Source organism: Uranotaenia lowii, chromosome 1 (assembly GCF_029784155.1).
Source record: "Uranotaenia lowii strain MFRU-FL chromosome 1, ASM2978415v1, whole genome shotgun sequence".
In the NCBI taxonomy this organism is placed as follows: Eukaryota; Metazoa; Arthropoda; class Insecta; order Diptera; family Culicidae; genus Uranotaenia; species Uranotaenia lowii.
The window spans coordinates 162,263,259-162,275,400 of record NC_073691.1 but is presented as its reverse complement, the minus strand read 5'-3'; positions in this window follow the sequence as shown (position 1 = coordinate 162,275,400).

Sequence of the window (12,142 nt, the reverse complement as noted above, 5' to 3'; positions counted from 1 at the left end):
CAAATTTCAGTGATGGTGATAACATGTTTCATGTCTCATATCTCATGTGTCATGTGTCATGTTTCATGTCTCATGTCTCATGTCTCATATCTCACGTCTCATGTGTCATGTGTCATGTCTCATGTCTCATGTCTCATGTCTCATGTCTCATGTCTCATGTCTCATGTCTCATGTCTCATGTCTCATTTCTCATGTCTCATATCTCACGTCTCATATGTCATGTGTCATGTCTCATGTGTCATGTCTCACGTCTCATGTCTCATGTCTCATGTCTCATGTCTCATGTCGCATGTCTCATGTCTCAGGTTTCATGTGTCATGACTCATGTCTCATGTCTCATGTCTCATGTCTCTGGTCTCACGTCTCATACATATGTCATGTGTCATGTCTCACGTCTCATGTCTCATGGCTTATGTCTCATGTCTCATGTTTCATGTCTCATATCTCACGTCTCATATGTCTCATGTCTCATGTCACATGTCTCATGTCTCATATCTCACGTCTCATGTCTCATGTCTCATGTCTCATGTCTCACGTCTCATGTCTCATGTCTCATGTCTCATGTCTCATGTCTCATATCTCACGTCTCAAATGTCATATGTCTCATGTCTCATGTCTCATGTCTCATGTCTCTTGTCTCATGTCTCATGTCTCATGTCTCATATCTCACGTCTCATATGTCATGTGTCATATGTCATGTGTCATGTCTCATGTGTCATGTCTCACGTCTCATGTCTCATGCCTCATGCCTCATGTCTCATGTCTCATGTCTCATGTCTCATATCTCACGTCTCATATGTCATGTGTCATGTGTCATGTGTCATGTGTCATGTCTCATGTCTCATGTCTCATATCTCACGTCTCATATGTCATGTGTCATGTGTCATGTGTCATGTGTCATGTGTCATGTGTCATGTGTCATGTGTCATGTGTCATATCTCACGTCCCATGTCTCATGTCTCATGTCTCATGTCTCATGTCTCATGTCTCATGTCTCATGTCTCATGTCTCATGTCTCATGTTTCATGTCTCATGTCTCATGTCTCATGTCTCATGTCTCATGTCTCATGTCTTATGTCTCATGTCTCATGTCTCATATCTCATGTCTCATGTCTCATGTCTCATGTCTCATGTCTCATGTCTCATGTCTCATGTCTCATGTCTCATGTCTCATATCCCATGTCTCATGTCTCGTATCTCATGTCTCATGTCTCATATCTCACATCTCATGTGTCATGTGTCATGTCTCCCCCCTGATTACCCTTGTAAACGAATTTGGCGATGAACATGGAACAACTATTGGAAACCGACTCTATTTGGTGAAGGTGTAATGCTGAACAGTGCCGATGTAGGACCTGGAAGGCTGGCGGGTCGTTAGGTCACGCCAGTCCCAAACGGTAGCCTGTGGGGCACCAGGACACACCCCACAGTATTCCAGTCCTTGCTGCGCTAAGCAGGTCACTGGCGTAGTAGATTTATACGTATACTTACCTCGCGACTCGTGGGATCAAATATGAACTCTAATTCTCAAAAATAAAACGCGGAAGGAAGTAAGTGAGGCGGAGAAGGGCGACTGTGCCAATCCGTTTGGCAGAGGTGGACTAAGGCGCTCGCCGGTTAGGCAACTCGCCGGGCCGGTGAGGACGACGGCAGATGCCGAGGAGAGAGAAGACCTCTTCGTCGGAGTCCAGCAGGAAGTCGAGGAGCTCCTAAGCTCCCCGGAGCTTCAGGACCCTGAGACTCCTTCTGAGCTAGCGTTGGTAATAGCGGGTATGCAGGACCTTATGGATTGTGTTAGAAAGATGTCTAACATCAACAAAGAAGTGCGGGAGAAACTCGCCAACGTGATAGCGATGTTCGTCACGGCGAACAGAGCGGTGGTGAGCCTGCTCACTGATTGCGAAGGGAAAGGCAGATGGTTGAGCGCAAAAGGAAGAAGGCCAAAGCCAAACCCAAGTCCAAGCCCAAACCCAACCGGGTCAGGAACAGGGGAGGCATTGGTGGATAGGCTGTTGGGCCTTGGAGGGGATGTCAGGAAAATCCAACGAACACGTGCCGGCGAGATGTTCCTCGAACTCCGACGTAGCTCAACGGTAAAAAGCCCGGAGTATAGTGCGCTTACCCAGGAGATAGTTGGCGAAACTTCGGAAATCCGAGCCCTTAGCACCACGGTTACCGTCAGGGTTAAAAACCTCGACGACAAAGCCACGGATGATGAGGTTAACGATACGCTGAAGGATCTGTGTCAGATCGAAACGGACCAGATTTCGGTCAGGATGCGGGAAGGACCTCCAAAATTCGGGACACAGGTGGCTTTCGTGAAACTTCCGGTTGCGACAGGAAACGCAGCACTCAAATGTGGGCGGCTAAAGGTGGCTGGTCTATCTGCCAGATAACCATCCTCCAGCAACCGGAAAGGTGCTTCTGTTGTGAGGAAAATGGGCACAAATCATTCGCCTACAAGGGCACTGATAGGAGTGGCCTTGGCGCACGCGCATGTGACGCTGCGATGACAAGGAGAGCCAAGTGGGAGGACACTCGACAACCCGTCTACTGGTGGCAAGGAAACCTGCGTACTAGCTGCCTACGGGCTAGGCGACATATGCAGAGTCCAGGCAACTCTGCAAGGATGCCAATGACAACGCCTAGGGCAACGCTTACAGGATTGGCATGGCCAAGACGCGAAGCGGAGGTGCGCCACAGGAATCGTGTCCGAACAAACTGTGAGAGATCATCGACAAGCTGTTCCCACAGCACGGGGAAGTTACATGACCGAGGGTCCCATACGACTGGGATATGAGTGAAGAGGAGCAGATTTCGCTAAAGGAACTTCGCGACATCGCTAAGTCTCTTCAGTTGACCACAGCTCCGGGTCCGGATGGCATCCCTAATGTAGCAGTGAAGGCCGCGCTCATGGAACATCCTGAAATGCTCCGGTCATCACTGCAACAGTACGTGGATGATAGGGTCTTCCCAGACGTGTGGAAGTGGCAGCGATTGGTGCTCCTGCCAAAACCGGGCAAGCCACTAGGTGACCCATCAGCATATCGCCCGATATGTCTCCTGGATACTGCTGGGAAGGTGTTAGAGAAAGTGGCACAGAGCAGGGTCCAACTCTACACCGAAAGTTCAAACGACCTATCCGATAAACAGTTCGATTTTCGGAAAGGCCGCAATACGGTCGAAGCCGTTTGACGTGTCATCGAAGGGGTAGACGAAGCCAGACTGAAGAAGAGGAGAGGAGACCGGTTTTGCGCAGTGGTCACCCTTGACGTGAAGAACGTCCTCAACAGCGTCAGCTGGGCAGCGATTGCGTCGCCGCTCATTCACATGAGGATTCTGGCATATATCTGTAGGATGGTGGAGTGTTACTTCCGTAACCGCCAACTACAGTATATGACCAGCGAGGGACTGGAAACTGTAAGTGACTCGGTAGGGGTTCCACAAGGATCGATACTTGACCCGGTATTGTGGAACATTGTCTACGACGAACTGCTGAGACTGAGTCTCCCCACGGGAGTGAGACTTGTGGGATTCGCAGATGACGTGGTTCTCCTGGCCTCGGCCCCATCAACCAAAGAGGTCCAGCTACTCGCCACAGTAGCGATCAAGAAGGTGGAAAGTTAGATGCGCTCCAAGAGCTTGCGTCTGACTCACCACAAGACCGAGATGGTGCTGATCATCAACCTGATTTCAGCACAATCAGGGACGATTGCAGCTGGACGCAGTGTAACCTGTAAAGCTCTGCAGTGTGCGGTGGTTGATGAACCTGCGAGTAATCAGCGCATACCGAACGGTGTCCTCGGTAGCTTCCGGTTTTTGTTGCGGGGGTCATGTAAATCACGGTCATGCTAGAGGTAGATATCTTATGCTACGTTCACAGGCACATGCCCGATGTGCGGAAATATGCCAGAGAGGCTTCGATGTTCAACTGGCAGCACCGGTGGGACAGCTCGAAACGTGGCCGGTGGACCCATCGCTTGATCTCTAACATCGGATCCTGGATGAACCGGAGACATGAAGAGGTGTATTCCTGCATGAAACAGTTCTTGATTGGTCACGAATGCTTCATGCTGCTCGGACCGCTACGGAGTATGCGCTAACATGCTTGCCACCTGCGGACCAGACACGACAGTCGACAACATCGTGTGAAGGATGTGTGAGGATGCCAATACTTGGCGCGTGGTCAGCGATGGGTTCACCCGGATCATGACTGCCTTGCAGAGGAATCGGAACCAGCACCAGTCCGCAACCGGTGTAGGGTGACTCCTTCGTCGGGGAGCATCTGAGTAGTGTGCGTCCGATCCTGGTAGTATAGCATACACAGATAAGACTCTACCTTCTGCGTATGCCGAGCTGCCTGGTACGTTGCGCGTCTGTTTGTAGAATACCTCTAACGTTACCATCGCGAAGTATACGAGTCGAACTCGTAGGGGGAAGAGTACTCACGTCGCGGAGTACTCTCGGGTAGAGTGGTCTCACGTCGCCATCGGATGAGCAACTCGAGTCGGGTAGGATGACATCACCGTCGGGATTCAACTGAGTCGCAAGCGTTAAAGACCCGAACGTGTGCTGAGACAGGCGCGAGTCTAGGATAAGCTGCTCTCGATTCGACACATGGCGGGAAAAAAGCCTAGGGTTGCCAGCCAAAAGGGAGGGGGATGACGTCATCACCGGGAATCATCCGAGTAGTTTTTCGAAAAGCTCAGGACGTTTTCTGTGACAGGCGCGTGTCTAGGATAAACTGCACTCGATTCGGCACACGGAATGGCAAAGTGGAGAAGGCCTCGAGCCAACCAAGCGGGCTCAAGATCTCGAGTTGTTAGAGGAGAGGTCGTTGGTCTCTTGCAGTGGTCTCGAACAAAGGCGGAGCGCACGACAGTCGTGCAAAATCAAGCGAGCCTCGAGTTACGAGTAAAGGCCGGACCTCGAGTTGTCAGAGGAGAGGTCCTTAGTCTTGAATCGTAACAAGAGGCAGGGTATATATGCTGAAGTTTTGACTTGAAATTGAGCTAGCCGATGAGCGCATAAGCGCGGACTTGGTCTCCCATCCCGGGTACAGCCTTCGATACAGGTTCGGATGGGAATTATGTCCAGAGGCTATGGTTACTTAGAATCATGAGTCGTCGAGTTGCAAGAAAAAAACTGTTGACCAGGAGTCGACAAATCTGTGGATTTCGCATACAAAATTATCGAAACTTTCGATAAGTAATATTTGAACGGCCCCTATTCGACCAAGATATTTTAGGAGTCAACCCATGCGAAGTACGCAACCGATCTTTAATGAATTCCACGAGTGACGCGATTTAATAAGGATGGAGTTTGAAGGCTACTCTCATGGTAATTGATTTCATTAGCCGAAAAAAAAGCAAACAAAAGGCAAATTTTATACAACGGATTGCAACTTTGAGTTTTAAGCTCAATTTTCAGTAATTTTTATGTCGAGCTCTACCATCAATAATCCTAAAAGATCTGCATCCATTCTTCAAACGATAATGATCTCCGAAATATTTCAGATAGCAATATCCTGAAAGCCGGCGCATCGCTGTTAAAGGATAATCAAACAAATTTTCACCATTTCCCTTCTTGCAACTTTGCCAGAGAATGTACGGACTCCAGAAACCGTGACCGGATCCCGGGCACGATTGCTCCAATGACAAACGGTCCGGATCCGAGGATAGAAAATATGGAGAAAGAAAAAGAACCTCATGACTTCGATGGTTTGGTCAAGATAAAATGTTCAACGCAGACGTTCGAGAGCCAAAGCGGAGAAGGGAAAGCGACCAACCTTGGAAGGGGATGGCTGGAATTCCACCCATAAATTATGCAAAAGTTCCATATTTTCAGATTTGCCGTTATCCCTGCGGAAAACGTGAAACATCCGAAAAAAGTCGTCACGATTCGCCGTGGAGTCCCGCGGGTCTTCTTGTCGGAAAATAAACGTCTTATCCGGAAAGCTTTTCCTGGTTTCCATCTTTCGATTGTTGAGGGAAATTTTGGGCACCAGTCAGAGCAAATATGATTTATGATTCTTTTTCTCGTGGTTTCCAATCAATTAAAAAGAAATTAAAAGTTTAAAGATTTTTTTCCGGATTTGGTGGTCAAAATCTAACTTAAATTAATTCATGTTTTACAACAAAAAACCTCAGAAAGTGTAACTCATCAAGACTTCAGAAATTTTTTAAAGATTTCCGTAGGTTTTTCTTGTTCTGGTTTCAGCTGCTCGATTGTGGCTTCGAATTCAAAACAGGCAAAAACTTATTTAGCCATGGAGAAGATAAATATTTATCATTGTGCTTTATCTTACCGGTGCCAGAGTCGAACGCGAAATAAATATGCAAAAGAAAAGCTGCCAAATGCAGACAAGCCACTGGGATTTGGATGGGTAGACACAGCCATTCTTGAATTTGTACTGAATGTGCTTGCATGATAGGTAGCTGCGATAAAAAAAAAATAGTAAAAAACAGTCAAGTATCTGTGCCTCTCGGGAGAATCAAGAAGGAATAAATTGGAATTAACTTGGAATGCAACGTACCTCTAATCTTGATGCTAAGTAATTCGAAGTTCTTACCTGAAACAGAGAAAAAGAAAAAACAATTAGGAAAAAATTAAAGAAAAAAGACTAATTATATTTTAATTTCATTCAAAAATAGTCCTAAAATATACTTTAAAATTAGCCAAGGTTTCTGAGAGGAGTTATTCCCAATACCTCTTGTACATAACTCATCATCTGAATGTCAATTGTCGTAATTGACCGATTACTTATCCAAGATTCCTTCCTTATGCCCTACTAAGGAGTGTATTCGAAAAAAAGCAATACTTTGCTTAGTGAATTTCTTTTGAATACATGGATGGAAATTGATGAAATTATCAGTGAAGGTACCTTGTTTTGTAATGCTAACATGTGGAAATTTTTGTGACAATCTGTCTTGTGGTTTTTGAGATAGCTTCTGTTGAACTTGCGGTTTTCGGATCCTCACGATCGCATCCCGGCAGCAGACGATTCTGCTGCACCGTCGACGAACCAAAACACATTGTTTTGGTTCTCCGTTTGTTTTGGTCAATTCGTCTATTGAGAACAATAGCAATTGATCATTGATTATTATTGCTGATGACAAGTGATGATGATAAACGCGGTACAAATGTTTACATCATCACACGGTTAGGCGAGAATACTCAAATTGGGTTTGTGGTAACACAACAGTGTTGCCAGATATTATGGATAAGAATATCAAAGTACTCATTGAACTCATACTGACCTCACAGACGAAACATGAATAAAGATAACTCTATTCCACCACTGAAACCTGCGTTTTCAACAGCTTCAAATGAAGAAGCTCATTGACCAAAATTTTTAGGCAGGTCAAAAATCCAGTTCAGTTCCAGTAGTGGAAGATCTTAAAACTGCTGGAAATCAACTTTTTGACCACAATTCTGATGGTGCTAAAATAAGAATAAAAGTAAAGATGATTGATTCCATGAAGTTAAGTATTGTGGGTGGGTTTATCAAGCGCTATCGAAAAATTTCAATAAGAGAAGTGATAAAAAAAGATAATTTTTTTCAAACTGCTTCATCTAGCTGACTAATAAACAGGCCTGACTTCATTTCAACAAGGAAAACAGCTGCCTACCGGTAAAATAAACCAAATACGGTGGTCAAATCGTGCACAAAATATTTGGACTGCTAGCGATGGACAGCATAACGAACTCATTAGCGACACCTGAAAGGTTTCCAACCAAAAAATTTTTATTGACAAGTCTCGCCTGGATATTCCGGAGATAAACAAGTACAAAACACTTTAATAAAAAAAAAAGAAAATGTTTAGTACTTGAGGAGGCTGACGATCTATGGAAGCCGCAAATCATTTAGTGTTTCGAAACGATTGACACGATAAATGTCTTAATATACAAAGAAGACTCTCTCCAACAGTGACCATTTCACCTGAATAGCACTTCAGTAAGTCTAACAAAGTTTCTACCCTGATTTGGTCGGATCTGGAATCCTGCTATTACGCGAAAACTGTGGTAAAGTGATAAAACAGTCAAATTTGTATGATTTCTTTTGCCGAAGGAGAAAAATCAGCTAAATTTTTCATAAATTCGACAAATTAAAAAGTTTGAGTGATTCTTATGTTTAAGCTTCCGATTAAATAAAACGTAATTTAAAATAGCGTGGCAAAAAAAAGTGTGGCAACACTGCAATAGAAGCTTCAATGTGTAACCAAAAACACAAATCAAATTTCCATACATTTTTTAATATTCATATTTTTCTTTCAAATATATAAGCATGTAAATGAAATTTTAAAAACATTAAAAAGATCAATAAATTAAGTTTTAAATATGAAGAATTATTGATATGAAGAATTTGGCCTTATTTACTTCCAATCGATCTATTTTAGTCTTATACCCTTTTGGCTGATGCCCATTAAGGTAAACTCTTATAATAATTAGATAAGATTAAGGGTTCATAGTTATTTTTTTTTGTCTTATTAAATTCTTTCAGATTTCGTAACAACATCTGATGAAAAATAATAGATACTTCATTGTGAAACTATAAGAAACACATTCAATCGTTCCATAATTTTTTTTCATCGTCTAACGAAGCACTTTCCGTAAATTTAAAGTTATCCTTAAATGAAAAGTGATTTTAATTTTTTCAATGGTTCATTTGAGTTGAAGTTTACGTTAAATGTTAATGTTAAATAAATTTTTTAATTAAAATGCATTTTTTTATTCACTTTTCAGCCTTATGACCGAAAATAGTGAAAAGGATCGGGTGCAGCAGAAAAAGTACTTTATAATCGAGGGTGTATATGCTGTTCATGGTGACATGATATAATTCCATACAAATCAGCCAAAAAATAAAATGAAAACATCCAAAATTTTGATTTTTTATTGTTTTTCGTGATAATTTTTGTTTTGTTTTTTGATAAGACCGTCTTAGAAAAAGCAAGAACCTTTCATTGAAGAAGGTGTTCATCTGAAGAGTTCATTCGTGTCATAAGACATTCTTATAAATGATTTTCAATGATTTTTCTTCTTGTGCCAGTTAATAAGAAAAATCTTATGGCATACATGAGAGTATTTTTTTGAGTGTCAGTTCCGGATGATAAGACGGGCTAAGAAGCGAAGATTGAAAAGGCTGCAGCTTTTTTTTTATTTTGGAATGATGCCAGTTCCTGTTAATAAGATGGACCGATGTAGAATGATTACAGTTCCGGAAAATAAATTTATCTCATTTAAAAACTTCAACTCGAAAGAAGTTCGAATTTTAAAAGAAAGATCAAATGAAGTATTAAAGAATAAATAAAACCCTTATTTAAAAAAACGGTTAAAAATTCTCATCAAAATATAAATTTTAAATTCAGCTTAAAGGTGAGAAAGAATGGGGAGATGAAATTAAGATTGTACAGAATTAAAAAAAGTACAACAATTATGTGGCAACACTGAAATAGAAGCTTCAAAGTGTAAACAAAACCATTTATCAGTTATTGGTCTAATCTTGTGAGAGACGGACGTGTTTAGGTGAGATTCTGAATTCAGATTAATCGTCAGTTCATGACAAAAACTTTCTTGCAGCCGTTGTTTTTTCTCTCAAAAATCAACAGGTATTATTCATAACTCAAATTAAAAATTCATATATTTTCGCATAAAGTATAAGAATTAGCATAAGGACATACATAAATATAAGGATTTATTATAAGTAAAAGTATTATTATAAGATTTATTATTTTCATGGTTTTACGGATTTATTTTTCTATAATTTAATATCTTATTCCTCACTTGCTATATTCTCTACAATAAGTTACATCTATGAATGAAGATTAGGGTGGCAGCTTTTTGGGTCATGTTGAATTTCAAAAACTGACCATGTACATTTTGTAGATTTGCCCAAAAAACTGACCTGTGAACAATTTCCGCTCAAATTGATTTAGGTTTGCCTCAAAGCGCTCGATGTTTCGGTTTTATTACCCTCAAAAATCACCAAAGGGGGGACCAAAGGAAATAAGTGTGAGAGCATGGCAGAGATGCCAGGTATCCTGGTTTATCAGGATTTGACCTGATCTTCGAGAGACCGTCCAGATTTTTCAAAAACTCTCGAATTTTCGTGATTTTTGAAAAAGTCCTGAATTGTCCAGATTTAAAAAAAAAAATAAATAAAAATATCTCAATTGTAATCGCATTTGTAAATTAATTATGAGCATTTCGATCAAACAAACACTCAAAATAGTTTTCACTTAAAAAGTTAGTAACATCCGGAGTGAAATTGGCCATAATGTTTTTTTTCTCTAATTCCAAGTAAAAGTCAAGTGAGATTCGCTTGACACGGTGTTCCAAAATACGTTATTAAAAAAGAAAAATGACCACCAAAACGGCACTCGGCATTCGAAAGATATAGTATTCAGGCATCCATCCTGAAAATTTGGAAATGTTTCATCGGGCTTTTTTGAAATTAGAGCGATTTTAAATTTTAAGTCAATTTGCTTTAGTTTTCCAATGGGGTTTTTCGATCATATGTTCTATGACCATGGATTTTTCTTACTACATATTTTATGACAGTCACTCAGTTCAATGAATTTATAGAAAATTTCATGCCCGACAACTTCGTCGAAGACTGGAAAAAGATTTGAGTTGATCCTGAAAAGTTATTGGCAATTTATTAAAACTTTATTAAATTGATTGAAATTTTTCCATGTTTCTTAAGTTTTTTCAATTCCGCTTCACTAAAAAGCGAATATCTTTCCAGGCGTAGTTTGAATCGTTTTTGGGTCTTCGATAAAGTTGTTTGGGATAGAATTTTCAGCACAAATGTGTATGTAATAGTAAATGTATGGGTAATAGTCATCATACGAGCAAGCTTCTACTGTCACAGATACCTTCGTGAGTTTAACAAAAAGAGAACAGTTTTTGACAGCTGGGTTAGTTCTATTTTTATTGTTGTTGACGTAGGGAAAGATACATTCCTGTACTGTATCCGAACGTGTCGCCAATTTGAATGACATGTTACACAGTAAACGAAAAACTTAAGAAACATGGACAAATTTCAATCAATTTAATAAAGTTTTAGAAAATGGCCAATAACTTTTCAGGATCAACTCAAATCTTTTTGCAGTCTTCGACAAAGTTGTCAGGCATTACATTTTCTATAAAGTCATTGAACTGGGTGATTGTCATAAAATATGTAGTAAGAAAAATCCATGGTCATAGAACATATGATCGAAAAACCCCATTGGAAATCTAATGCAAATTGACTTAAAATTTAAAATCGCTCTAATTTCAAAAAAGCCCGATGAAACATTTCCAATTTTTTAGGATGGATGCCTGAATACCATATCTTTCGAATGCCGAGTGCCGTTTTGGTGGTCATTTTTCTTTTTTAATAACATATTTTGGCACACCGTGTTGAGTGATCGGTCAAGTCATTTCCAAGTGAGGATTCAAATGAAATTCAAGCAACGGCGAAATGAGTAGTCTTTCAGTAGAATTTTTAATTGCTAGTCATTTTTAACTTAAATGATGAGTAAGATAATCGTTTCTTAAGTGATGAGCAAGAGATATGCACCTGAGGCACTTGAAATGAAGTGAAGGTTCACTGAACCTTCACCTATAAATGAATCTTCAAGTGTTTTTTCAGTGTGAATTTGATTTCATTGTGCCCTTCATGTAAAGCTGTCGGAAACACACAGAATTTTTAAACATATATGTGCCCTTCGATGATAAAATATGTATCGGTTGCAATTCAAAAGTCACATAGAATGCTGTTTGATGTCACTTTCGAAACCTTTTTCCTATAATGAGTACTTTCAAAGCACTCGTGAGAATTCGAAAGCAGTTCCCCTTCGTTTCATAAAATAACAAATTTGCAACAATTGGTGTAAGAAAAAAGTGAAAAATCGTATTTTATTTTAATTTTTTTCTCTCGATCATTTCCAACTTTTTTGAATGATTTTTAATGGAAAATAAAAAATCATGAAATGAAGGGTTAAATAAAAAGTTCAACAATTCCTCTTTTCTAGACTTCTTAAAATAAGGTTACCAGAGTCACCTAGCAAAAAAATAACAGTATGCCAATTTGGGTCGAAAAGAGCAGGTTATAAAATCAAAATAACTGAACAAAGTTTTATAAACTGTATCATTTTTT